Here is an 11,566-nt window from a genome sequence, read left to right as displayed (position 1 = left end):
TAATCATTAGAGAAATGAAAGTCAAAACTACAATGAGATATCATCTCACACTGGTCAGAATCTACAAACAATGCTGGAGTCGGTGTGGAGAAAAGGGAACCCACTTGCACTGTTGGTGGGAATGTAAATTGATACAGCCACTATGGAGAACAGTATGGAGGTTCCATAAAAAACTACAAATAGAACTACCATATGACACTGCAATCCCACTACTGGGCATATACCTTGAGAAAACCATAATTCAAAGAGTCATGTACCAAAATGTTCATTGCAGCTCTATTTACAATAGCCAGGACATGGAAGCAACGTAAGTGTCCATCGACAGATGAATGCATAAAGAAGATGTGGCACATATATACAATGGAATATTACTCAGCCATAAAAAGAAACGAAACTGAGTTATTTGTAGTGAGATGGATGGACCTAGAGTCTGTCACACAGAGTGAAGTAAGTCAGAAAGAGAAAAACAAATACCATATGGTAACACATATATATGGAGTCTAAGAAAAAAAAAAAAGGTCATGAAGAACCTAGGGGCCAGACGAATAAAGACACAGACCTACTAGAGAATGGACTTGAGGATATGGGGAGGGGAAGGGTAAGCTGTGACAAAGTGAGAGAGTGGCATGGACATATATACACTACCAAACGTAAAATAGATAGCTAGTGGGAAGCAGCCGCATAGCACAGGGAGATCAGCTCGGTGCTCTGTGACCACCTAGAGGCGGGGTATAGGGAGGGTGGGAGGGAGGGCGATGCCAGAAGGAAGAGATATGGTAACATATGTATATGTATAACTGATTCACTTTGTTAAAAAACAGAAACTAACATACCATTGTAAAGCAGTTATACTCCAATAAAGACGTTAAAAAAAAAGAATTAAGAGGTTTATTAATTATGTATTCCTGTGTAACAAATAGTCCAAAAACTTTAGCAGCTTAGAACAACAGACATTTATTATCTCACAGTTTCTATGGAAACAGATATAGGAAAACAGGTGCAAGTTAGCTGGGAGTGTCAAAGCCTCAGGCTCCGGCTCTCAGGCAGGGTGCCATCAAAACATTGGCAGGGCCTACAGTCATCTCAAAGCTCAACTGGGGGAGAGTCCCCTTCCAAGATTGCTCATGTTGTTGCTGTCAGGTCTTGTTTCTTTGTCACATAGGGCTCTCCACTGGCTCCCTGAATGTCCTCATGACATGGCAGCAGTCTAAGGTGTTGAAGCCAGAGAAAGGAAGATACAGTCCTTTATTATTTAATCATGAACGTAACATCCATCATTTTTGCTTTTTCTATTTGTTGGAAACTGTCACCAGATCCAGCCCAAATTTAAGAGAAGGATAATACACGAGGATAAGGATCATTAGGAGCCACCTCAGGAACTGTGTATCTATGAGGGATATAGAACAACTTTTTCTATGTATTTGACTTGGAGTGTGTGTCCCCTAAAAACTCTTGAAAATGTTTATATTTTCAAATTTATCATTTATGTTGTCTGAAGTTATTACTGTACTCAGGTCTTCCCCATTCTTAGAGTACTTTCAAAAAATTAAACCCTAGGAAGATTTCTTATGCTATTTTTATGGATTAGTTTTGTATTTAAGTATTTTAGCCATTTGAGCAATTTGGAAGTTACAAAGAATGAGGTATGGATTTTGCTTTATTTTATCCAAATAGTGAGCTATTTGTCTCAAAAATATGTATTTTTACATATAATAATTCAGCTTCCCTTTCCCGGATTTGAAATGCACAATGGCAGAATTTTACCCCATTCTACTCAAAATAAATAGATTGCTCCTCAAATCCTTGTGATTTCTTATAAAATTTTCTTTTATAATCTTGTGATTATAAAATAGGTATAACCTGTGAGAACAAAGCTTGTTCTGAAAAAAATCATCTAACTCTTCATATCACAGAATCATTGTTCTAAATCTTAATATATATATATGTGTGTGTGTGTGTGTGTGTGTGTATATATATATAGTTTATGCCATCATGTATCATATGACTTAAACTCTTAAGGACTTAGTTATATGATCCATGTAGGTGTAAACTTTGTATCTACTATATGAAGCAGTATTTTGAAACCATCAGCAATCACTTGATTTTGGGACTGTGAGTATATACTCCATAGTCAAAATTAGAAATTAATATTTTCTTATGACAATTAAAATTACGTGTGTAGATTCTTACTGCTACTCACTCAAGACCTAGGACTGCGGAGGAGCTGATCTATCAGGTTTTCTTGCTATCTGTTGCCAGTTACATACTTAATAATTGAGAACATAATTCACTTCTTTCAGTTTCTCAGAATCCTCCTCTATACAACCTCCCTTTGAGCTGAAAACTTTCCATTCAGTAAAGTGGGTTACTTTTGTCTGTAGGAACACGGTGGGTTAATGATGGCATAACAGCTCTCATAGTTTCTTGGAAAGTCTTGCATCTACTGCCACCCTCTGAAGTGGCAGGGTACGCAATACCTATTGTATTGTTCTCAGCTTCTTATGAAAATCTAAAACTTAAAGAGTTCTGTTTCTTATTCAGTTAAACTAGTTGTCTGTATGATTCTTATTGTTGTTATACTTACCTTGTTATATTTACCTTGCTTTCTGGCTATCAATACTTATGTCATTTCATCTGACTATTACTTCCTTGAGATCATACTATATTTCATAAGTTTTGTATGCTCTGCAGGGCTTAGCACAGTGCCTTGCACAAGATAGATAATGAAAATATGTTTTGAATGAAGTAAATCATAATGCACTGGTTGGTGTATTTTGTGTGTGACTGAAAATTTTTTTATAGTAAGCATACATGATGTTTGGCTGATGCCATACATTTTCACTTAATTCATTGTCTATTTTAACTGAAAATATTTTGTTAGAATATAAGGGAGTTTAAACTTTTATTTGGAAAGAGACATAATTTCTTTGTAGCTGAAAACTTCAAAGGTTTGCTAGTGGTAGATTATCCTTGCCCGATATAATTATCCTATGTAGTTAGAGACTATACTATAAGACATTACCATACAAAAGTTCCTTGACTGTAAGGCTGTTTTCTTTGTTCACACATTTTCTCTCCCATGAAGTAAGGTTGTGATACACATAAAGTTAATATTTGAGAAATGACTACATTGTAGAGCTTCATTGGTGGTGACATTGGTCAATCACATGAAATTTATTAGAATTCTAGATGAACTCAATGTCATCAAATTGAAGTTCAATCTAACACTGACTTCTAAAACTGTGCCCTTCTCTCAAATTTCATGACCACATCCATAGTGCTGCATTATAATATTTCAGCATGTGGACAAGTGCAGAAATCATGTATACAGTGCTCACTTGTTATAAAAATTGAGAAAATAAATCTAAATACCAATAAAAGGAGAAAATAAAATCAACTATAACTTGATCATTTAGAGATAACATTTTAGTGTTTCCATCTAGATGTGTTTATTTGCATATAATATGAACCTGTCATATAGATATTCAATTTTTCACTTAATGTGTCATGAACATTATTTTATGTCAACCATGTACCATGAACATTGTGTACTAAATATGCTTTTTAGAAATCAAATTCAGTGGCTTCATTAGAGTGGAGAGTAGCATATTTATTTTACCAATCCCTGATTTTTGACAATTTAAGCTCTTTCCAAATATTTATTATTATAAAAATTCTCACAATAAAAATTCATGTGCCTAGGTACTTACACACATACACTATTATGATATTCCTGATGTACAATATTGCTGTATTTCTTTCAATTACTGTATTTGTTTATATTAAACCCCACTTTTCCTGACTCTACCATTTCAGTCTCCACATATCATCAGAGTAATCATTTCACAATGACATTTATATGCCATGCCTCAGTTTAATCGTCTTCAGTGGGTCCCCATTGCCAGCCTGCATATCTAAAAGATCAAAGCATCCTCCTAGCCTTTGAATTCTGCCTCTTCCCAATTAGGATCTCTTGATTTTTACCTGTAGGCTTAGTTCTTCTCCAAATTCCCGGAGCAAATCCTGGTGATTTTATACTTAAAGGCATACAGTCCTCAAAAAATTCTATTAAAATTCAGAACCTTCTCCCAATGACAAAACAAAAAATGTAGATAACTCCACGATGAAGCAGAATTTGGGTCTCACTTAGTGATAAATTCAAACTGTCATTTCAAATAGACATGATTTGGCTGATGTGAGCATTTCACAAAATAAGTGGTAAGAAACAGTTTTGTAAAGACAGTAGTACACAGAGGAAGCGTTTAATGTTATCTTTTAGATGTGAAAGCAGAAACTAAGGTTCAGAAGAATAAACTTACTTTTCATCCTGCTTAGCTACGCAGTCTCTTTCTATGGAAAGCAGTAAATATTTATTATAGGTTAAAGGCAATGAAAATAATGGACCTGTAGCTGGCAGCCATGCCAGGTAGTTCTTGGCACTGACAACATTTACCATATAAGCAATGACTGTCAAATTTAAAGAGCAAACACATTTTCCAGGAAAAATCATTTAATATTCATTTGCCAAGCACAGGGTATATTCAATTTGAGGGTTAACACTTAAAAAATACAGACACGAGGCAGAAAATATTGATTTTAAAAGAAGAAAAGGGGGAGGACATTTAAAAATCCATTTAAAATTAAAACTTTTCACAGAATCTCTAAAGTGGATCTAATAAATCCTGTGTCTCATATAAGAAACAGGCTTATTTCTGCTGTCTCAGATCATTTTGCAGACCCTTCGTTTAAGTCATGGCAGCTTAGCCAGTCTGGCAAAGACTGAAGGAGAAAGAAAACGTTATTTATAGGCTTCTTATAGGATATGAATTGCTCTTATTTCTTCATAAAAATTCTATTTAAAAAAATTTTTATTACTGTATTTATGTAGCCCACCATACAAGGGGCTCAAAAATACCACCACTCCACACACACATACACACCCACCAAAGTGAATTGGTATGAAACGGGGCCCATAATTTGTGAAAGAAAGGATCTGGCCTCAGCTTGGATCCAATTAGGATTAAATCCCACTCACTACCACCTGGAAATAAGAAAGCAATGAGAAGAGATGAAATGAAAGTAATTAGAGAGAGACAGAGACAGAGAGAGAGGGAAAGAAGAAGGTGAGGGGAGAAAGAGAGAGAGAGAGACTCTCAAGCTACAAAAATAGAAGCCATTGCCAGTCTAGTAATACCTGGATAAAGACAGTTAATAGACATTATCATAGGAATTCATCAAACTAGACACATAATGAAGAATCTTTAAAAATGTACTAGAAACAAATACAGACTAGGTGGAAGTCAATTTTATAATTACACAAAATTCTATCCCTATAATGGATAGAACACTATGGTATAAACAGAATTTAAATCAAAACTAATATTTCTGAATACTAGCTTGAAGAAAACATTACATATATTATACTTTTTAATTCTCAGAGATTAAATTTTATTTTCACTCACTCCTCACATTCAATTAAGCACAAAATCCTGTTGATTTTACCCGCATAACATCACTAGAGTATTCCCTTTCACTCCATTCCTTCTACCATATTTCCACTTCAGGGTTCTATCATCTCTCATTCAGAATATTAAAATATCTTCTTAGTGGAACTCCTTATCTCCTGTCTTGAGCACTCCTAACACATTCTCTACATTGAAGCTAGAAAAATCTTCCTAAAACTTTGTATGTTTTCATGTAATATTCCTCCTTAAAATTTGTCGGTAGCATCTTTTTACCTTCAGGATGAAAGACATCATCTATCCTATGGCATCCATGTCCTTTCACAACCCAGGCTTTGATTACCCTGTCAGCCTCATTCCTCACGCCCATCTCAGATTCACTGCCCATGTGCCATCTCTGCCAAGTCATCTGTAGTTCCCTCAAAACCGTCAGCTCTTTCTCCTCTGAACACTTGCTTATTCCATGCTTTCTGACAGCAGTTATTTACCTCAACATTTTGCCTGGGTAGCTCCTGATTATCACTTTGGCTAACCTTAGGTTTCTTCTCCACTAGAAAGCCTTGCATAATGATTTCTAGTTCAGATTTGTTATTTCCTTTAGAGAGTCCCATAATATTATCATGTCCAATCTCTCATAATACTTAGTAAAAGTGTTACAGTGATTTCACTTGAGGTCATGGACATACTGAATGATCAGGAATGAAGAAAGTACCAAACACTGAAAGATGTTTGAAAAGTACTCACAAAGGGAACATGCCAGATAAAGGCAGTATCTGCCTATATATTATAACCTGCCCTAAGCATTGCCGTGGTGACTAACATAACGGTGTAGGTGGGAGATTTTGAGGCTTTAGGACAAGTTAGTGGAATAAGAGTCAAGACAGGAAGAAATAGTAAACAATGTAAAACAAGGAGAATAAAGAAGTCATACAACTGTGAATTAAAGAATGAAGTAGGAACTAGAAGAAAACTCCAACAGATCCGCTTTGGTGAAAAACAGGCTTGTTTTTTTCTTTGCAAGATTATGTAATCTACACAGTGGCCTTTCATTCACCACTCTTGGGAAAATAAGCTACTTTTTCACATTTTAATGAATGGAGTCATTTGTTTTTCATACCTCTCCTATTCTGATCTTCCAAAGGTCATAGAGTCTTCATCAAATATTTTAAACTATAAATAACAAATTAAAATAGAAATGTTATAGGAAATAAAAAATCTTTAATAGGAATCTTGCTTATACTAGCTAATGAAAGCAGCATATAGACTGAAGTATTACCAAACAATGAATCCCATCAAACTGCTAATGGAAAGCCTTATAGCAAAATAATAAAAATGGTTTTTGAATGTGGTGTATGGCTACCAGTGGCATCATGCTAATCAAAGCTCATATATGCCCACAGCTCTCCACAATTTCGTACAAACTCTTACCCTAATTTTTTTTCTCAGTCTTCCCTTACATATTTGTTTTCACTTACATCTATTTACTCTCTCATGAGCAGAATCTGAGTTGTCCAGTATTGATGACTTTGTTTACACAGCTGTTTCCGCATAGAGTGCTATCTTTATCTCTCTACACATCTCCAAATGGTACTTGTATTCAAGGTCTAATTTAAATCTTACTTCTTTCATAGATAATTTCTTGGCCAGTGTCTATTGAAATGCTATCTCTTAGCTCTGAATTATATTAGGATTTATCTTTTCATTTAGTGTCCTGCATTAACGATAACCAAACAAAAATGAGATTAAGTCTTTCACATTACTTGTAAACTGAGTCTAAAGGCACACTAAATGGCTAATTTAAGAATATTTTAGCAATCATAGTATTATTATATTGCTTACCTAGATAATTCTGAAAAGAAAATCATTCATGGATGCACATATTCTGTTATATAGTTTTATAATGAACAAATTATTTTTAAAATATTCCCTTAAAGCAGTGAGCTGATTGCTCTGTGTGGAGCAGATGCCCTGTCATTCCTTAGTCAATCTCTATTGAAATGAGTTTTTCCTACTCTAAACTATGGTGGACTTATCATCTCTTATTTACTCGTCTATATTAGCTATAACTGTGCAAACATGAGATTGTAAATTGAGTCTAAAGACATCTCCAAACAAATGGTTCAAAAATATTTTTTAGTAACAGTAGTATTATCAGAATAAGTATTACTTCTTGAAAAGATTCTATGAAAGGAATACCTTCAAGCTTTATGCATTCTGTGAACATTCATGTCATTACTTGAGTATTTTAAAGGAATTTTCCCAAAGCACTGTTATGTATACTTTATGAAATTAAGTCTTATGGACCCCTGCTTGCTCCCTAGCCCTGCTGAGGCCCTCTGCCTCAGTGGGGAAGGTTCTTTCTCCCTTTGAGTTCATGCAGCCAAAATAAAACCGAGGCTGAGATTGAAGCAGCTTTATTCAATGGTCAGAGAATGGAGACGTAGAAACTTAGTTCACGAATCAACTTCTCACCTTAATGGTGAGAGGGATTTGCTTTTAAGGAATAAGGACGATGAAGGTAGGAGTGAGACTAATGACGGTGAGGCACGTGCATTGGTTTTCTGGGAAAGAAGCAGGGCTTCCCTGGAAATGGGGTACCATCCCTTTTCTGTCCTTTTTTGCTTTGTGACATCCGGTCATAGTCACCTGTAGGTGTGTCATATAGTATACTATATAGTAAAATCAGCATAAAATGAGACTCAGGGTCTGCTGGAGGTCAGATTCGTAGCCATTTTGGTTTCAGCTGATTCTAACCAGTTTTTGTTTTTCTCTACCTATAACTTCCTTTGTGTCCAGACCCTGTGACTTAAAGATATACGTTAGTTCCTGTTCAAAGGAGGGATTGGTGAGTTTTGAGCAAGGGTCTGGTGGCAACTCTGGTAATACATAGAGCAGAGGCTCTTTCTCTAAATATTAGCCAATTGACTGGTAAATTTAATAAGGGTAAGCACTAAATTGAAAGGTAAAAGGCCACTTATGCCTCATCACGATAGAAGGGATTTGGGTGTAAAAAGTATTAAAACAAAGTTGTCCTTACTACCCCTAGCAATTCACTGAATCCCAGACCTGAAAATAGTGGTTATTCTCCATTATGTGTGAAGTGTTCCAGTTGGTTTTACTGGAAGAAAGCTGAAAATTTAGAGTTTGCTCTGAACCATAAGCAAAATAAACCAAAAAGATCTTAGTTATCTATGTTTTGAATAGGTAATATACTTATATGTTTCAAAATTCAAGAATTACAAGAATGCATAAAGAGTTTCTCTTCTTCTCCCTGCTCTTCAGCCACTTAATATCCCAACTGTGAGGCAACCAATTATACCAGTTTGTGAGACCTGTTTTAATTAAATTTATATTTCCTAAGCTGAAACAGGTCTGTATTTGCCTCATGAAATGTAGGTCAACAAGACAGTTATTGAGTAGCACCTTTGCCGGGAAGGCTCCTGGATACTCTGAGAAAGAATTATAGAGAGGGCATGCTAGGGGATATCTTAGTGATACTTAATATACTAATTCCTCCTCCCATTAAGAGTATGATGCATTCTTCCTTCTCTTGTGATCCTATTATGTGTTGGCCACTTTACTACAGTTGGTTTCATTATCCCTACTTTATATATGAGAACACTAAGGCTCACATAAATTAATAGTTTCTATTGGTCATGCCAACAATAAGTGGCAGATTTGGAGTCAGATCTGAATTGCAATTGTGGGACTCTAAAGCCTTTGTTTTTTCCACTCACTGCTTAATCAGAGAAGGAAAATTCTTGAAGTCAGATTTCAGGAAGAATGAATGGGAAAACAGAGAAAGCCAAAACAGTTTAAAAATAGGTTTTTATATTAAAAAAATTAAAATGTAAAACAGCTTTTATAGACATATTACCAAAATTACCCATAGCAAATTTCAGTTACTAAACAGTTACACTGTTTACACAAGGTATTTGAACAACCTATCAGACTCACCTACTCATAAGGCGTTGGGAGATTGTTGGGGAAGGTCCTCTCATGGGCAGAAGTCAGGTTACAGAGAATAATTCACCAATCACTAAAATAAGAACATGTTACAGCACATAAACTTATTTTTCTTTTGTGATCTCAAGGAACAATGCAAACATTATCCACACCAGAGCCCAAGAAGTACATGTATCTGTTATTCCCACTTCATAAGTGAGGACATAAGACACCCTGTGAGTCAACTGCATAGCCCAGTCCTATGCTCAGACTACATAAATACCGCTAATGTTAACATTCTAGGAAACAAGTGGGAGAAAAATGTGATGCAGTAATGCCAGAGTGTTGCACTGTTCCTTATGGCTTCTTTGACGGCAGAATTAATTTCCTACCCGATGTAGTGAAGAATTTTAGATTATGAAATTGTTAATGAGCACGAAAGGGAGCTCCCTTCATTTCTTGGTCCCAAATGGCACAAAACTTAGATAAATTAAAATCTTGAGAAGCAGCATCCAAAATGGGAGGATCAATCTCCTTTAAAATACCTAAGGAATCCATCAGTACTAGATTTCCATATATTTTAATAGTTGATTCTAAAATACATCTACCCTCTCTAATCAACCACCACCCTTCAAAGTTGACTACGTACACATAATTTCCCAGTAATTGCTCCACAGAATTCAAGACCCAGGGTAAATATACCCTGTATATCACTAAATCAGGATTATGGTACACAAAAAGCGGGAACAATTTCTAGAGGTGTCTCAAACTTACTGTGAGATCTAGCCCATCCAAGCCTGATCGCAAGAGAGCAAGTAAAAGCCACAGGCAGATGAAAGTCAATACCATTAGCAGGGCTGAAGCTGAGGAATTTATCTGCTGTTGGATACTGACAGCCTCTGGCTAATCAGGCATCTAGCATGATGTATTTTCACTTTAGATAGAGGGGGAGGAGAGGAGAATGTTGCAATCATGGATGTTAACTCACTAAGAATTGAATGCAGGGCCTAGTTAAATTCCTATTGGAAGGAAAATACACAAGGCTAGTGACTAGACTCACTGATTAATATATATGGTTGAAAGGTTTTTCTGGAAACAGGAACTAATCTAGCCTTCCCTTGAAATCTGGACATTGCACTAAACTTGTTCCAGGATGGGAGAGACATTCAAAAGTTTTGGTCATTTAACAGCTTTCTGATTTCCGTTTATTGTTAGCAAAAATAATACAAGTTTCCTCTAGAGACAGGCTTCCTTCCCTGTGACGGTAAGAGGAGAAACTAAATTGAGTTTGATATCTAAACTTTCATGCCTACATGTGTAAACCAAAAACAACAAAAAGCCCAAACCAAAACGTCCCAGACTCTACAGCAGTGCTGTTCAATAAAAATATAATGTGAACCACATATACAATTTGAAATTTTCTAATAGCCACTTAAAAAAAAAAAGTAATAGCCACCTGTGGCTAAGAGCCTACCTATTGGGCAGTGCAGCCCTAGAATTCGACTTCAAAAAAAAAAAGGGAAAAACAAAGCAAACAGAACCCAATTTCAATAAAGAGGACGTTTAGAGTTGGGCTGTGATCGCTGATTTTTGGTGTCTGGAGAAAGGAGGCCCAGGAGTAAGAAAAAAAGGAGAGGGCAGTGAAAAGAAGCGTGATTGCTTCATCTCCAGAGAAGCCTGCTCTCCCCACCATGTTAGCCCAAGCGTTGAACGGCTGCCTAGAGGTGACGAGGTGTGCGGCCGATCCTAAAGGGTCACCGTCGCTTGGGCTTCAAAGCCCGCTTGCCCGGGATTAGAGCCAGTGGGGTGGGGAACGCAGATTTCGGGGCTCCGCGGTGGAGCCGCCAGGGCGCCCTACCTGTCGAGCAGCGGGGTGTGAATGTGCAGGTGTTTCACGGCCACCTGAACGCGCCAGTCTGCGTGGCGGGCAGAAGACACGGTGCCGGACGCGCCGCGGCTCAGGTAGCGCAAGTCGGCGAGCTTGTGGTACGGGATGGTGAGCAGGACGCTGCAGATGGCCTCCTCGTTCATGGTAGCGGGTAGCGGGCACTCAGGCAGCCGGTCGATTCCGGAAGTGCCCGCCGCTCCTCCGGCTCCACCCCCTGCGCGAGCCGGGTCGGCAGGCCCTACAGCCTGCCGGACGTGAGGTCACGAGGCCG

The 11,566-nt window shown here is 37.1% G+C and overlaps 1 long non-coding RNA gene across 2 annotated transcripts; it reads right to left on the bottom strand.

The window, feature by feature from the left end:
• Nucleotides 1–938: 938 nt before the first annotated feature.
• On the bottom strand, nucleotides 939–11,465 carry LOC149747010 (uncharacterized). Of its 2 annotated transcripts, none has more exons than XR_016388467.1 (3): nucleotides 11,266–11,465; nucleotides 9,420–9,501; nucleotides 939–4,350 (listed from the first exon to the last, which is right to left on the bottom strand). It is a non-coding gene; the product is annotated as an uncharacterized LOC149747010 (long non-coding RNA). The 2 variants fall into 2 exon arrangements; XR_016388466.1 differs by having other exon boundaries at nucleotides 939–1,207; nucleotides 11,266–11,463.
• Between the last annotated feature and the right edge of the window lie 101 nt (nucleotides 11,466–11,566).

The sequence above is a fragment of the Delphinapterus leucas genome, chromosome 17 (genome assembly GCF_059928025.1).
Source record: "Delphinapterus leucas isolate spDelLeu-1000000601 "Yukka" chromosome 17, BTC_Dleu_Yukka2, whole genome shotgun sequence".
Classification (NCBI taxonomy): domain Eukaryota; kingdom Metazoa; phylum Chordata; class Mammalia; order Artiodactyla; family Monodontidae; genus Delphinapterus; species Delphinapterus leucas.
The sequence above is the reverse complement of the archived record's forward strand: the minus strand, read 5'-3'. Positions and strand labels throughout refer to the sequence as shown.